Here is a 16,467-nt window from a genome sequence, read left to right as displayed (position 1 = left end):
TACCATAATCTGGCTCTCACTGCATCACCCCAGAAGGTGAAAATTGAACATGAGGAATCACCATAATTTTTGGCCAGAAGTAAGTAGTAATCATCTATATTCTAGATACCAAATATTTGCTTTCAGAATAATGTAAATGTATGTAAATGTTAAATACAAAGACATATAGATATAAAGTATAGATAAGTAGATACATTATATGACATATATACAGTATACTATACCATATAAAATATGATAAAATCTAAAAATACATATGAAGTACAGATACATTATTGATAAAATAAATATGTTAAATAAAATACAGATAATATGAATGTAAACACTAAATATAACCTCTAGGTATATATAAAACTAATACATTTATTAAAAATAAAATTAACTTAATGTTAATAAATAGAGATACTAAAAACAACTCTACCTATAAATTTTTCTATATCTTATTTTTTAGGTGGTTATTTCAGTGTTGAAATTGATTTCTTTCATCATTTCTAGATATATTTTCAGTATTAATTTTCTAATACAGACTGTGTCCATTTTTTAGTTTCTTTCTCTAGGGAACTCCAATTAGACTTACATTATATATATTATGAATTACCTCTCCATGTATTTAGCCTCTGTTCTGTGTTTCCTATCTTTTTGAATATTTGTGTTATATTGTGTACAAATTTCTTCAAATGTATTTCCCAGTTGGTTCTCTTATCAGCAATCTTTAAATCTCAGTACTAAGTTTTTTGCAAAACTCATTCTGCTGGCTTTATTTATGGGAGCTTCTTTCCTTGTGTGTTTCATAATTTTTTATTTAGTTGTTAATTTTCATTGGAAATCTATTTGTGATACTCATTTGAATCTGCAACAATGTAAGGGCCTCCATAAAGAACTGATAGTTATATACAGTGATACACTAAGGCTTCTCTCAAGAACAAATACAATCTCATTTTTGTTTGATAATTTTGGACTACTGAGAGTTAAGTGAAGACTACTTATTACTTAAGTTTTTAAGGAATGAATAAAAACATTTCCCCTACTTTTTTTTAAATTGGTGTAAGGTATTTCCCCACTGGAGAATGGAATGGCAAACCACTTCAGTATTCTTGCCTTGAGCATCCCATGAATAGCATGAAAAGGCAAAAAGATATGACACTGAAAGATGAACTCCCTAGGTTGGTAGGTGCCCAATATGCTACCAGAGAAGAGTGGAGAAATAACTCCAGAAAGAATGAAGAGATGAAGCCAAAGTGAAAACAACGCCCAGTTATGATGTGACCGCAGGGAATTGGTGATGGACAGGGAAGCCTGGTGTGCTGCAGTCCAGGGGGGTCATGAAAAGTTGGACATGACTGAGTGACTGAACTGAACTGAAGTTATTTCCCATAAATCCCCAAGGGCACTGAGGAGTTATTTTACATTTACCCTTAATATATCAATAGTTTTATAGGGTGAATTCTCTTATTAAACTCGTACAAGGCTAGACCTGAAATCTTATTTTCTGAATTGTGAAACTTAAGAACAGGTGAAAACTGAAGCTCTGCTTTTTTTTTTTTTTTTTCAATGATTTGGTAGCTCAGACGGTAAAGCGTCTGCCTGCGATGAGGGAGACCCAGGTTCAGTCCCTGGGTTGGGAAGATCCCCTGGAGAAGGAAATGGCACCCCACTCCAGTACTCTTGCCTGGAAAAATCCCATGGATGGAGGAGCCTGGTAGACTACCGTCCATGGGACCGCAAAGAGTTGGACAGGACTGAGTGACTTCACTTTCACTTTCTAGCAATGCTGTTAAGATCAAAAGCTTCTTAAAGGCTGTTTAGTTTTCTCAGTTCCCAATTTCCATTAAAATTAGTCTAGATCAAACCTCCAGAGTTACTGTTTATGAGTGTTCACTGAGTTCCTCCTAGCATCCATCTTTACCACAGTATAAAGTATCTATAAAATTAGGAAAATTATTTTTGCTATCTATCAGCTCCAGACAGAGATTCCACCTCTATTTCAATCTGCTCTGATTCTTCACTGATTTTCTGCAGTTTTTTTTTTTTTTTTTCATTAAGGACCACGGGTCATTTAAAAACTCTTTTTGGGTTAAAAACATGTTTGAGACTTAAGAAGTAGTCCCTTATTAACTTCTCAACAAAATAACATTTAAAATTACACTACCAGTATTTGAATAGCCCATATTTACTAGGTATATTAATGAAGATACATTCAGTTCAGTTCAGTTCAGTCACTCAGTCGTGTCCAACTCTTTGCGACCCCATGAATCGCAGCACGCCAGGCCTCCCTGTCCATTACCAACTCCCGGAGTTTACTCAAACTCATGTCCATCGAGTCGGTGATGCCATCCAGCCATCTCATCCTCTGTCGCCCCCTTCTCCTCCTGCCCCCAATCCCTCCCAGCACCAGGGTCTTTTCCAATGAGTCAACTCTTTGCATGAGGTGGCCAAAGTATTGGAGTTTCAGCTTCAGCATCAGTGCTTCCAATGAACACCCAGGACTGATCTCCTTTAGGATGGACTGGTTGGATCTCCCTGCAGTCCAAGGGGCTCTCGAGAGTCTTCTCCAACACCACAGTTCAAAAGCATCAATTTTTTGGTGCTCAGCTTTCTTCACGGACCAACTCTCACATCCATACATGACCACTGGAAAAACCATAGCCTTGACTAGATGGACCCTTGTAGGGGAACACAAATCATACCCATTATTTGAATAGAGAACATTTTAACATAATTTAAGAAGTAATGAGAGATAAACTAACTGTATGGGTGCAGAGAAAGCTAAAGAAAACAATGGGCTGTAGCCTTCCAGGCGCCTCTGTTCACAGAATTCTCCAGACAAGAATATTGGAGTGGGTTGCCAATCCCTTTTCCAAAGGCTCTTCCCAACCCAGGGATCAAACTCAGGTCTCCTGCATTGCTGGTAGATTCTTCACCATCTGAGTCACCAGGGCCACCCCCCCCCCCCAAAAAAAAAAAAAAAAACGAAAAGACTGCTTATGTTATTCTGCTCAATAACACAGCTTATGCTAATTGGCAGCCACTAAGAGGAGATTCCCATCCTCTCTACCCCTAAAACTAGCCTAGATTTCAGTCAAGAGAGTGGAGCTGTGGCCCACGGAATGGCATAGCAGTTTGCTGAGGTGGGGTAAGCCAGGGCTAGCAGGAAGGAAATCTCCCCTTTGGATAACAGTGAATTCAGTAGGAAGCTGTTCATTGTGGTTCCAGCAAAGCTTCTAAGGAGCCACACATGGGGGTATAACAAACTCATCCATAAGCCCTCCTCCTGGGTGCTGAAGAAACTTGCTGGAGGTATTCACTGCTGGGTTGTCTGCAGACATGGACAAGGAACCCCCTCATGAGTAAGGATATGCTGCTGGCCATATCCTAGGAGCAAGAGTGAAAAACCTTCAAAGTCAGGAAAGAGGCTCCTCCTTTCAGAGATCCCTCTTATATTGACAACATCTAACACTTTACTAGCTACCAGGGGTGAAATGTGTATCAGATAGGGCTCTAAAGTCACAAACAATACCGAAGATTGAATTGGAATTCATAGGCAATTAACTGGTAATTGAGAAAGTCTCAGTCAGTCAGTTCAGTCGTGTCCGACTCTTCCGGACCCCAAGGACTGCAGTGTGCCCGGCTTCTCTGTCCATCACTAACTCCCCGAGTTTGATCAAACTCATGTCCATCGAGTTGGTGATGCCATCCAACCATCTCATCCTCTGTCATCCCCTTTTCCTTCTACCTTCAATCTTTCTCAGCAAGTTTACCTTTTGGCTAATCAGCTTCCACAAACATACTTACATACCCTTATATTCTATGTAGGTATTTAGAGCAGGAGTATTTTTATGTTTGCTTTCTACTTGGATGGACATATGTAAACTTTCTTTCTTTATTATACTCAGCCACTAAATCGTGTCACACTCTTTGCTGCCCCATGGACTGTGGCCCAGCAGGCTCCTCTGCCCATGGAATTTTCCAGGCAAGATACTAGAGTGGGTTGCCCCTTCCTACTCCAAGGGATCTTCTGACCCAGGGATTGAACCCGCGTCTCTTGAGTCTCCTGCATTGGTAGGCAGATTCTTTACCAGTAGCATTAGTGGGTAGCATTAGGGAAGCATTAAGGGGTCCTCCAAAAGCCAACTTGAGCCTTATGATTTGAGTGTATGCGACTCACTTGGGTAATGACCCCGGGAAACTCCTTTACAAATATGGAGAAGTAGGGCATAAAAAGGCAGGCACACAATAAAAGATACATTATTAAGTACATTACTACTATGGATAACTAAACTTAATACTTCTGGAAGGCTTTGGGAGTAAATGAAAAAATCATAAAAGAGAATTAGCTCGAACAAGGTCAGTGGGATTCAGTGATATATACAGTATCTCCCATCAGCCACTGGTTGACAAGTTCTGCCAGAGGGCTGAATTTTTTGGCACACCTGACCAGATTCAAAAGTGGACAAAGAAGGCTCTGCCCGTTATAGAACATCTTCATGCAAATAGATGTAGCTGCTGGCCTTTGGAAGTCAAGCTAGTGTGCATGCAATATCAAAGCATGCAAACTCTTTCATTATTAAAATTAGCATAACTGGTATGCCTGTCTAATTATAAATACATAGCCTCTACTGGTCATCAAATGTATAAGTCAATACAAGTCATATTTCTGTATTGTCTGATCTCATTTATTACTTCATTCAATCATAAATCAAGAATTTCAAGACCATACATCACACTGAATTTCTTCTATATTCCTGACACTGTAAGTTTCTGGTCATTGAACACTGAACAACACAGGTATGATCACAGTCCTCATGGAACAAAGACTATAGAGTACTTGCTTGAGCTGATATTATGTCAAAAACTAGGACCAGGGTTATAGCTTGATTTCAATTGAAATATTACACTTGAGAAATATTTATAAGATGTAAAATACCAAAAATTATCTTCATTAGACTCAAAAATAATTTTGCTATTTAAAAATAGATTTTAATGAAAATGCAGTACCACCTGTGAGTTCAACACTATGTATTATTGTTTATATTATGGAATAATTCCCTATTACAAGTGACATAATTTTAATTAGAAGTCTAAACTTTAACTCATGCTAGGGATTTTTACTCCTTTTTCTATGGGGGGCATGGATCTCTAGGTACTTTGTTAAGCTCATATCAATGCTAGACATTCCTATTATGAGTTAAAGCGTAGTCTATAAAGCCCAAAGAGCTCTAAATTGTAAAGTAAGCATCAGTTACTATAGCTCAGATAGAAGTCATCACTGAGAGTAAATAACTAGAAAAGCATACCAATAAATTGAAACTAAAAAAGAAAGAGGACAAAGGCCAGAATGTAAATGAAAATGAGTAGTGCTACTTACAAGATAACTCCCAGGAGCAATAACATTATGATATTATTATTGGGAGACAGAATACATAGGAATTATCCATGACAATTTAACTTAATAAACCAAACAGGAAAGAAACAAAGAAATCTAGATTAAAAACAAGAATATTAAAAGTTGACTATTAGAATAATGGCTGTGTAGACACTTTGATCAGCCAAGGTACACCTGAATCCGTCAACAATGGTGTTATGCTGCCGCTGCTGCTAAGTCGCGTCAGTCGTGTCCGACTCTGTGCGACCCCACAGACGGCAGCCCACTAGGCTCCGCCGTCCCTGGGATTCTCCAGGCAAGAACACTGGAGTGGGTTGCCATTTCCGTCTCCAGTGCATCAAAGTGAAAAGTGAAAGTGAAGTCACTCAGTTGTGTCCAACTCTTCACGACCCCATGGACCGCAGCCTACCATGCTCCTCCATCCATGGGATTTTCCAGGCAAGAGTACTGGAGTGGGGTGCCATTGCCTTCTCTGAATGGTGTTATAGTGGATGTCAATTAGATAAAATTGGTTAGTTCATTTATCCACTAAATAATATTTGAAAGTGTTAGTCACTCAGTCATACACTTACACTTTCAAATATCATTTAGTGGATAAATGACTGACTCTTTGCAATCCCATGGACTGTAGTCCGCTAGACTCCTCTGCCTGTAAAATTCTCCAGGCAAGAATACTGGAGTGGTGAGCCATTCTCTTCTCCAGGAGATCATCTTGACCCGGGGACTGAACCCAGGTCTCCTGCACTGCAAGCAGATTCTTTATGGTCTGAGCCACCAGGGAAGCCCAAATAATATTTACTGATCACTTATTATGGCAGGCACATTTTCAGATTCTTAGGAATTAGCAGTGAGTGGAGAAAAGAAGTCACTGGCCTCTTTCTCTAAAGATGTGGAAGACAAAAAGAAATTAGCAAATAATGCCTAATAAATGATTAGGTAGCCATAAATCCACTAGAAAATGTGTATTGATGGCAAGCTACTGTAAAGCAAAGAGGAACCCTCTGCATTCTCTGTGTTTGATTATTTTGTGAAGCCCTTAAACAAAAATTATCAAATCTCATAAAGATCTGGAAGAGTGTGTCCCCATGGAAGGAAGGGCTGATGCTAGACTTAGGTAGAACCATTCTGACATATTCCAGAGCAGCAGAAATGAAATTCCAGTTTGAACAGAGTGAGTGAGGAAAAGAATTAGGTTGGAGAAGCAATGAAAAATCAAGATACCAAATGACTCATGGGCCATAGCTGAAACTTCAGTTTTGGTATTGGAGGTGTTGAGATGTAATCTGACATGTTATAAAAGTATCACTTAGGGACACTGTAGATGATTGACTTTAGGAAAGTAGGCATAGAAGTAGAGAGATGAAGGACACAAGGAACGTTTCTTTGTATCCTGACAAAGCCGCCCCCACAGTGATCTAGAAGAAGATGCTGGTACCTTGGACTGTATATCCATGGTAGAAGTAAGGAATATTTACTTCCTCAATCTGATAGGAATTGCTAAAAATTTGCAATATATATAACAAAGAGAGGATTCAAGAATGACTTCCAAAAATTTTATAAAGCAGTTAAGTTGATTGAGCTGCCAATTAAAAAGAGGTACAGCATTAGAAAGAAGCATGCTTGGGGAGAAATGGTTTGCATGGGGAAGGATTTGCTTCTAAGCGCATGTTCTTGTTGGCAGGCTTCAGTTCTTCGTGGGATGTCAACTGAATGCTTCAGCTCCTTGCTGATTGTCAGCAGGTGGCTATCCTCAGTTTTTTGCCTTGTGGGCCTCTCCACATGGTTAAGTGCTTTATCAAAGGCAACAAGAGAGAAATACAATAGAGATTAATTTGCTAGCAAGATAGAAGTTTCAGTCTTATGCAACATAATCACAAAAGTGATATCCCATCATCTTTGTCGTATTTTATGTGTTAGAAGCAAATCATAGATACTGATCACATCCAAAGGGAGGGTACTAGACAAGGTTATGCATTCCAGGGAACAAGGATAATTGGGGGCAATCTTATAATCTTTTTGCTATATATATATATATAGCAAAGAGAGAGAGAGAGAGAGTTAATTCTGGGGCTTCCCAGGTGGCACTAGCAGTAAAGAACCTGTCTGCCAATGCAGGAGACATAAGAGGGTTCGATCCCTGGGCCTGGAAGATCCCCTAGAGGAGGGCATGGCAACCCATTCCAGTATTCTTGCTGGGAGAAACCCATGGACAGAGGAGCCTGGTGGACCACAGTCCACAGGGCCACAAAGAGTCTGACACGATTGAAGTGACTGTGCAAGGACACATGTACATATTAATTCTGATACGCCTATAAGATATACAAGCGATTCTACTGAGTAGTCAGACACACTACTGTAGAATTCAAGGGGTATTTCAAGGTTGGATATAGAAATTTCAGAGTCATAAGTAGATGGTATTTATACAAATATGACTGTAGGAGATGCCAAAATGATTGCAGATAGAAAGGGCAAAGGAGTGAACCAAGATCATTATAATATTAGAGACTTAGAAGAATTAGAGATTAAGTAAAAGACATTTTAAAACAGCATTTTGTGAGACAGGAGGAGAAACAGAAAGACTGTGTCTTGACTACTAAGCATAACAATTATTTATAAGAAAAAAAAAGAGTGTCAAATTCTGCTGAGAGAGCAAGCAATAGAAGAGCTAAGTATCTATTGGATGTGGACATTACTGGCAAGATGAGTACTGGTGGACATAAACACTTGCTTGCAATAGATACGAGATAGAAAGGCAGGCTGAAGCAGTAGAAACCCCAAGCACAAGCCCATTTTGAAGAATTTTCTCATAGAGAAGAACTCAGGAATATCCTTGGGAAGTGATCTGAACACCAAGATTGTGGGCTGCCAGACTCCTATGTCCATGGAATCCTCCAGGTGAGAATACTGGAGTGGGCAGCCATTTCCTTCTCCAGGGGATCTTCCCCACCCAGAGATTGAACCTGGGCCCCCTGCATTGTAGGCAGATTCTTTACCATCTGAGTCACCAGGGAAGCCCAAAGACTAAAATAGGCTTATTTTGATGTAAAAGGTATCACTGCAGGAGTGTGTAACTAAATTTTAATTAAAGCTTTCTCCTTTTTCTTGGGATTTTGGCTGACCCGTGCAGAAGTTGAAAACAATAGATAATAATACCTACATGTTCTAAAGAAAAGAGATAAACATTCTGAAATGTTAAAATTGTTCCATCAAGTTTCCATAATGTTCTCATAATATTCAGATGTGAACATGGCCACTCTAATTCTAACCTTTAATCTTCTTAAATAAATTATTAAAAAACAATTTTTGTTCCTGGTTGAGACCTGTTCCAACACTCATGTCTAGAAGATAAAAAGAACAGGGATAAAAATGATTATTTCCTCTCCAAACGTCCTCCTTATTTGTTCTGCTGCTTCTCTAAAGTTTTCCAGGACAATGAATGATTATGGGATAACTAAAGAAAACAGCGATAAAATATTTTTACTTCACTATATTCAATTCTACCTTAGCATTCAAAGAACCTCTACAATAACTGACTTATTCATTTAAAATTTCATACTGTTCAATGGCATACACTTTAAAACTCTCAGGATTTTACACTTTCCATATTTCCGACTCTTGGTATGCCCATACAGGACTATTTCCTGATTAATAGATGACTCTACAGAGAAATTCTCCCTATTACAAACATAGAATGACTGTGTTCTGACAGCCAGCTTGACCAAGTACGGTCTGTTTTAAGTTTTTTAATTTTTATTTTTTCAAGTCTATTTTGCTGATGAGAAAATTCACACATTCTAGCTCTACTAAGAAAGATGTGTAGTCCTCTTCCATTTGATCCTCTCTCCTTTTCCAGAAACCAGAGGCAGTTCAGGCCCACCTCCTGTTTTCACACTTCTCTGGGCAAGAGTCAGACACTAAATTCTCAGTCAAAGCCTGCAGAGAATTTGGAAGCATGTCAATGTTTACCAAGAAATGATACATGGCTGATTCATGTCAATGTATGACAAAAACCACTACAATATTGTAAAGTAATTAGCCTCCAACTAATAAAAATAAATGAAAAAAAAAAAAAAAAAAGAAATGATCCGCAGTCTTGTTAGAACGAAGTGCGGTCTATCAGCTGTTTCAGGCTCAGCACTCCCCGCCAGAGAGGAAGATGGCCGTTCTCATACCACCAGGGGGCGATATTGATTCCTCTGACAGGATTTTGGGAAAAAGCATTTTTCAACCTCTGCTTTCATAAATTACTTTAAAAAATCTTTTGCTCCGCGCCTCCTAACACAAATTTACAAATGTGTGACATCACACAACACACAGCAGAAAGTACTTTGATTTGTCCTGTCAGCCCTTTAAACAACCAGACAGAGCTTGAGCTTGCCAGAGAACAGTCAACTCCCTGGGAGAAACTTCAGCGTTTTTGCCACTGCATTATATAGATATTAACATTTTCTAGGTATACCATGTCAGAAAAAAAGCATAGAAATCCAATTGAAAACTTCTCTTCAGCCATAAAACCAAGGAAATTTGTATCCAAGCTCTATCAAGGAGAATAAAAGGGAGATTTGTCTGTGCATGGCTTCCCAGGCAGCTCAGTGATGAAGAATCACCTGCCAATGCAGGAGATGCAAGAAATGCGGGTTTAATTCCTGGGTTGAGAAATGGCAACCCACTGCAGTATTCTTGCCTGGAAAAGTCTATGGACAGAGGAGCCTGGCAAGTTAGAGTCCATGAGGTTGCAAAGAGTTGGACATGACTGAACAACTGAGCACACACGCACACATGTATGTGCATTTTGGAAAGCAGTTGAAGAGCAGAGAAGGTGTTTTCTAAGCTGAGCCCATTTAATAAGCTGGCTGTAGTGATGGGCACATCCATGTACAACGGGAGGATCTGTGATACTGAGTGGCTCCAAATGCAATAAGTAAAGCCATAAGTAGTTAGAAAGGAGCCCAGTAACAAACTGGCAAGATTTGTCTTAGGAAAACCAAGGTTTAATTTCCACAATAGAAAAGAAGGATAAAAATGCAGAGAGTTAGTCAGAGTATTGGTGGAAGATTAAGTTCTTCTGTAATTATATTTATATGCTCAGTAAAGTAGACAACCAGTTATGCTTAAGAAAAGGTCAGAGGGAGATGTTGTGGAAATATGAAGACAGAAAAATCAGGGGAAATCATGTTTTTGAAGATGGGAGAGGAATTGATTAGGAAAAGGTTGTAGAATTGTTTGCAGCTTAAAGATCCACCTGAAGTTAGTTGCACATTTAAGTAGAGTTAGATGGTTCGTGTGTGCGTGTATATCTTTTTCACCTTCATTCAGCTTTTTAATTGCAATCACAGAGCAAGTTTAATAGTTCTTTCACTGCATAACAGATCACCACATACTTAATGGCTTAAAAATGCAACTATGACCTTAAAATGAAACCACAGTTTCATTAGGTCAGAAGTAAGGGCACAGCATAAGTACATTCTTTGTTCAAAGACTATAATCCTGAAATTAGGATACTGGTTGGGCTGTTCTTATCTTGTCTTCCCAGCTCATTCTAGTTGGTTATAGTTGTTCAATTGATAAGTCATGTCTGACTGTCTGTGACCCCATGGACTACAGCAGGCCAAGCCTCTCCGTCCCTCACTATCTCCCAGAGTTTGCCCAAGTTCATGTCCACTGCGTTAACAATTCTAGTTGGTAGCATAATTCAGTTCCTTGTAGCTGTACGTATGAGTCCCATATTTGCTAGGTGTCAGCTGAGCACTGCTTTCCTCCCTAGAGACAACTCTCACGCCCTTGCCACATGTTGTCTTTCTCTCACACCGTGGTAGCTTGTACCTTTCAGGTCAGCAGGAGAGACTCTACTGCTGCTTCTTATCCCTTGAGGGCTTTCATGATTAGTTTGGGCCCACCCAAAACATTCACCTTTCTGATTAACTCAAAGTCACTGGATTAGAGATAGTAATTAAATCTGCAAAAATCCCTTTTGTCATATAACATAATATAACCATGGGAGTGATGTGCCATAATATTCACATATTCTCCTGTTCACAGGCAGGAAATTATACAAAAGTATAAGACATTTGGGGTCATTTCAATTCTGCCTACCACAAGAATAAAAAAAGTTAAGTTTAAAAGGGATATTTTTCTGGGTTTATTCTAATGAATTAAAAGTGTAATAAGATCTAAAAGAGAGGAGAAGAGGATCAATATAATTTTGTGCCATTAGACTTTCACTGGATAAGAAGAAAAACAAAAACACGAGATAATATTAGATGGTGGAAAAAACCGTTTTAATGGATTGATGTTCTTGGTGAAGTCGAGTTTTCAAAAGTGGTACTAGAGAAAACAAGCTCAAAAGTTTGGATTCATTGGGTTATAGAGTGTGTGCAGTGTTGAAAGAGTTTAGACACTGCACTAATCGGTAATAATGAATTTCTAGGTTGTACCCATGGGGATGAATACTAGAGGTCAAGATGAAAGTGAAAGTCAGTCAGTCGTGTCCGACGCTTTACAACCCCGTGGACTATACAGTCCGTGGAATTCTCCAGGCCAGAATACTGGAGTATTCTTCTCCAGGGGAACTTCCCACCCCAGGGATAGAACCCAGGTCTCCCACATTGCAGGTGGATTCTTTACCAGCTGAGCCACAAGGGAAGCCCAAGACTACTGGAGTGGGTAGCCTATCCTTTCTCCAGCAGATCTTCATGACCCAGGTATCGAACCAGGGTCTCCCGCATTTCAGGCTAATTCTTTACCAACTGAGCTATCAGGGAAGCCCTTAGAGGTCAAGATGGATGTCTGTCAATAAATGTAAATGACTAGAATGATACCAAGAGCAAAACTACCATGAAGTCAAGATGACACACAGACACCACAATGTGCCCCAAATAATATTTTCCTATCTCACTGCATTTTAGAAATAGACACCGCCAAAAAGAGCATTTGTATTGAATAATACATACTTGCAAATACACTTGCTTTTAATAAAACAGCCTTCTTTTATAATTTCCATACTTACCAGCTCTCTGCTATCACATTCTCTGATCCAAATTGAAGACAGTCCCCCTTTTAAATATGCATACTGTGATCAGTGTTTGTGTTAATCACAGATATATGCACTGATCTGGATTTTAGCAGGAGAGAATTCAGAGTCGTATCAAAGTTATTTAATCAGTAGTGTGGAATCTTCTTGGATCAGTCATCATCACATTTTTTCCAGTAGACTATGCTTTTAGCTATTCTTGTTGACTAAGTTCATATTCTACAATCAAACTTTACTTTGTAGACCTCTATACATGCCTTTCTTACTTTTACAGAAAATGTGAAACTATGTATTTCATTCCATGTCTGGCTCATGCCTCCTTCCTTACTGATGGTTCAACTTATGTTTTCATGCATCACTTTATTTCAGGTGCTAAGGTTAAAAAGAAATGTCATAAAATTCTTCCATCTCAGAGTCAAAGTAGTGATTTAAAAAATAAAAAAAAAAAAACTATCAATAAGTGCTTAGAATAAACAAAGCACTATGGAAGTACCTTCTAAGGTGCAATTAATTTTGGCTGAGTTAATGGTGGATGAGTAAAATTCAAGAACTTGGCTTTGAAAAGTAAATAAGTTAAAGAAAATAAACAGATATTACAGATACAAGGAACTGCATTAGCTAAAGGACATGTCAGAGAGTGTGTTGTATCCCTTGAGAATTAAATATGCATGTAAAGGATGAGATGACAGAGAAGTCTGTGATAAAAGGAGAGATTGGAATGATTAAGTCTTAGCCACTATGTCAAACAGGCTCAGTGTAACCTTGAAAGTAAACATTGATGTAAGATTTGTCCTGACTCTTCTACTTTAAAAGCATCACCTGGATGACCATCCCGTTATTCAAGTCAGTAAGAATCATTATAATGCTCTGTTTTGTCTTCTAATATTCTAATAGTCTCCCTTCACATCTTGGGAATGATGATTGATGATTTATGCTAATCCTTACCGGAATATCAACTGCTCTTTACACATATTGGGCCATTTAAACAACAATTTTACTGCAAAAATGGTATGAATGTGTGAGGGAATATGTGTGTGTGTGTGTGTGTGTGTGAGACTATGCTTGCCTGAAAATATGTATTATTTGTTTCCAGCTCCACATTCAAAACCACTTTAATGCAGAAGATACCATTATGTATTTTGACTATATGAACTACCAGAAATTATTGATTTTATTTTCAGAAAACAAGATTCTTCAAAAATATAAACAGCCTCTTAAAGAGAATCCTCTTGATGCTCACAAGTATCAAGGGGATATTATACGGGAAAAAGCTTTGTGTATGTTCTCTTCAAAATGTGCAAAGAGAGAGGAAGAGGAAAAAAATGCCATGTGTTATTGTTGGAAATATTAACTCAAGTTTTCCTTCCTCAATGTGTGAGATATTTTCATTTTAACTTTAGTAATTACTGTTAATTATAAAAGAAAATCTGTGTGCCTTAATTTTATGAAGCTTATTTATTGCCTATATTATCATTCCTCAATATTAATGATAAAGTAGAAATCATGCTGCATGCTTATTACACTTTGAATAGACTATTGAAAAAAACTGTTTCTCAAAGCCTGAGATTTCCAGAAGAAAGGTATCAGTATTACAGTACCTCATGAATAATTAAAATAATAATAATGATAAACAAGAAGGTGGTGAACAAATATAAATGATTTCAAACAAGTCTGTTGCCAGTGTGGATGGCAAACACTTTGAATGTCAATTGAAAAAAACTCAAACAGGTGAGTTGAAAGGAACTGGAGCCCATTATACAGAGTGAAGTAAGCCAGAAAGATAAAGAACATTACAGCATACTAACACATATATATGGAATTTAGAAAGATGGTAACGATAACCCTATATGCAAAACAGAAAAAGAGACACAGAAGTACAGAACAGACTTTTGAACTCTGTGGGAGAAGGTGAGGGTGGGATGTTTCGAAAGAACAGCATGTATATTATCTATGGTGAAACAGATCACCAGCCCAGGTGGGATGCATGAGACAAGTGCTTGGGCCTGGTGCACTGGGAAGACCCAGAGGAATCGGGTGGAGAGGGAGGTGGGAGGGGGGATCGGGATGGGGAATACGTGTAACTCTATGGCTGATTCATATCAATGTATGACAAAACCCACTGAAATGTTGTGAAGTAATTAGCCTCCAACTAATAAAAAAAATTTAAAATAAATAAATAAATAAATAAAATAAAAAATAAATGCTATTTCAACCTTCCACCGCAAATGAGGTATGACTCTGCGACCCAATGGACCACAGCACGCCAGGCTCCTCTGTCCTCCAAAATCTCCAGTGATTTGCTCACATTCATGTCTGTAGAGTTGGTGATGTTACCTAACCATCTCATCCTCTGTCATCCCCTTTTCCTCCTGCCTTCAATCTTCCCCAGCATCAGGGTCTTTTCCAATGAGTCAGTTCTTTGCATCAGGTGGCCAAAGTATTGAAATTTCAGCTTCAGTATCAGTCCTTCCAATGAATATTCCAGACTGATTTCCTTCAGGATTGACTGGTTTGATGTCCTTAAAGTTCACGGGACTCTCAAGAGTCTTCTCCAGCAACACAATTCAAAAGCTGAGTGCGTCAAGTAAAATTAATTTTCCTGATTATCTTAACACTTTTATAATTATTATATGTTAATATTTAATATATTAACATAATGGAAAAGGAAAAATGTACAATGGCATTTTTAAGGTAAAGATAGAAAACTCTAGATCTCAAAAATTTGTCTGATCAAATGATAATAATAAGTTTTAAAAAGAATATTTTGTTTCTACCATGTCTTCTATACCTTAGCATTACTTGGGTCTCTCAAAAATTATTATCAATTGTTGTATATCACTGGAGTAACTCACACCCTCAGTATAACATCTCTAACTTAAAGTTCTACACTCTCCTCCATTCTTCTCAGCATAATATTCTCTCGCCATAACAATGACAAAATAATGTATAATAATAAATGTCTGGCATAATGCCATTGATAGTAATCTTAGAAAAGAATGATGAGATTTAAGACTTTAGTTTAATGTGATATAATCACAAATATTAATTATAGTAAGAAATGTATCATAATATACCATATTGCCATCCAGAGCGATTATTATTGCCAACTTATATTTTAAATGCAAATGGATGTCAGATTAATCATGTTAGACAAGATCACGCAAAATAACTCAAAAGGGTTTTCATCATTTGGATACATTAATTGTTTGGCAAGAAAAAAGCAACTTGACATTCGCATTGATGCCATGGCTGAAAATATGTGAATCATAGATAGTGAACTGTGTGAAAACAAAGGGTGAATCAGAACAGTCAGACCAAGTTGGAATTTATTTCTGATTTTATTTAATACTGAAGAGAAGTTTTTAATCATGAAGTTCTCTGCTAAAAACATTCATGGAAACATAATCTCTGGGAATAAGGGGCCTCAATGTAGTTTTTCTGTCTAACCTCAGCTCCACTTATTTGACTCCTCTGAGCTGAAGTACTGTTGAGACTGTGGGTTACTAAGCACATGTGAGAAATCGAGATTGTGGGAGTCAGGATCAGAATTGCCACGGTGCTTCATCCACTGTAGGAGTTCCAAGAGAGACACTCAAAAATACTGGGTACTGAGTTTAGCTTGCCCAGCAGTGATGTGTGAGATAACTGCGGGAAAGATTAAAATCAGCCTCATACTGCTGGGTCAGGTTTCTATTGATCCAAGAGTTCAACAAAGACATAAATGCAGAAAAAGACACTTACAGAAACAGTAAACACTAGCAGTAACAGAGTTCTCTAGCAAGTGAGCCACAGAAATTTCTGAGTAAGATAGGGGATGCATGTGTACTCCGTCACTCAGTTTTGTTCGACTCTTGTGACCGCATGACCTGTAGCCCACCAGGCTCCTCTGTCCATGGAATTTTCCAGGCAAGAATACTGGAGTGGAAGAAGGAGTCCATTTCCTTCTCCAAGGGATCTTTCTGGCCCAGGGATCGAATCCACAACTCTCAGGGCTCCTGCATTGGCAGATGGATTCTTTACCACTGAGCCACTTGGTATGCCCAAGATAGGGAAT

This window comes from Dama dama, chromosome 30 (genome assembly GCF_033118175.1).
Source record: "Dama dama isolate Ldn47 chromosome 30, ASM3311817v1, whole genome shotgun sequence".
NCBI classification, from domain to species: Eukaryota; Metazoa; Chordata; class Mammalia; order Artiodactyla; family Cervidae; genus Dama; species Dama dama.
Note: the sequence above shows the minus strand (reverse complement) of the source record.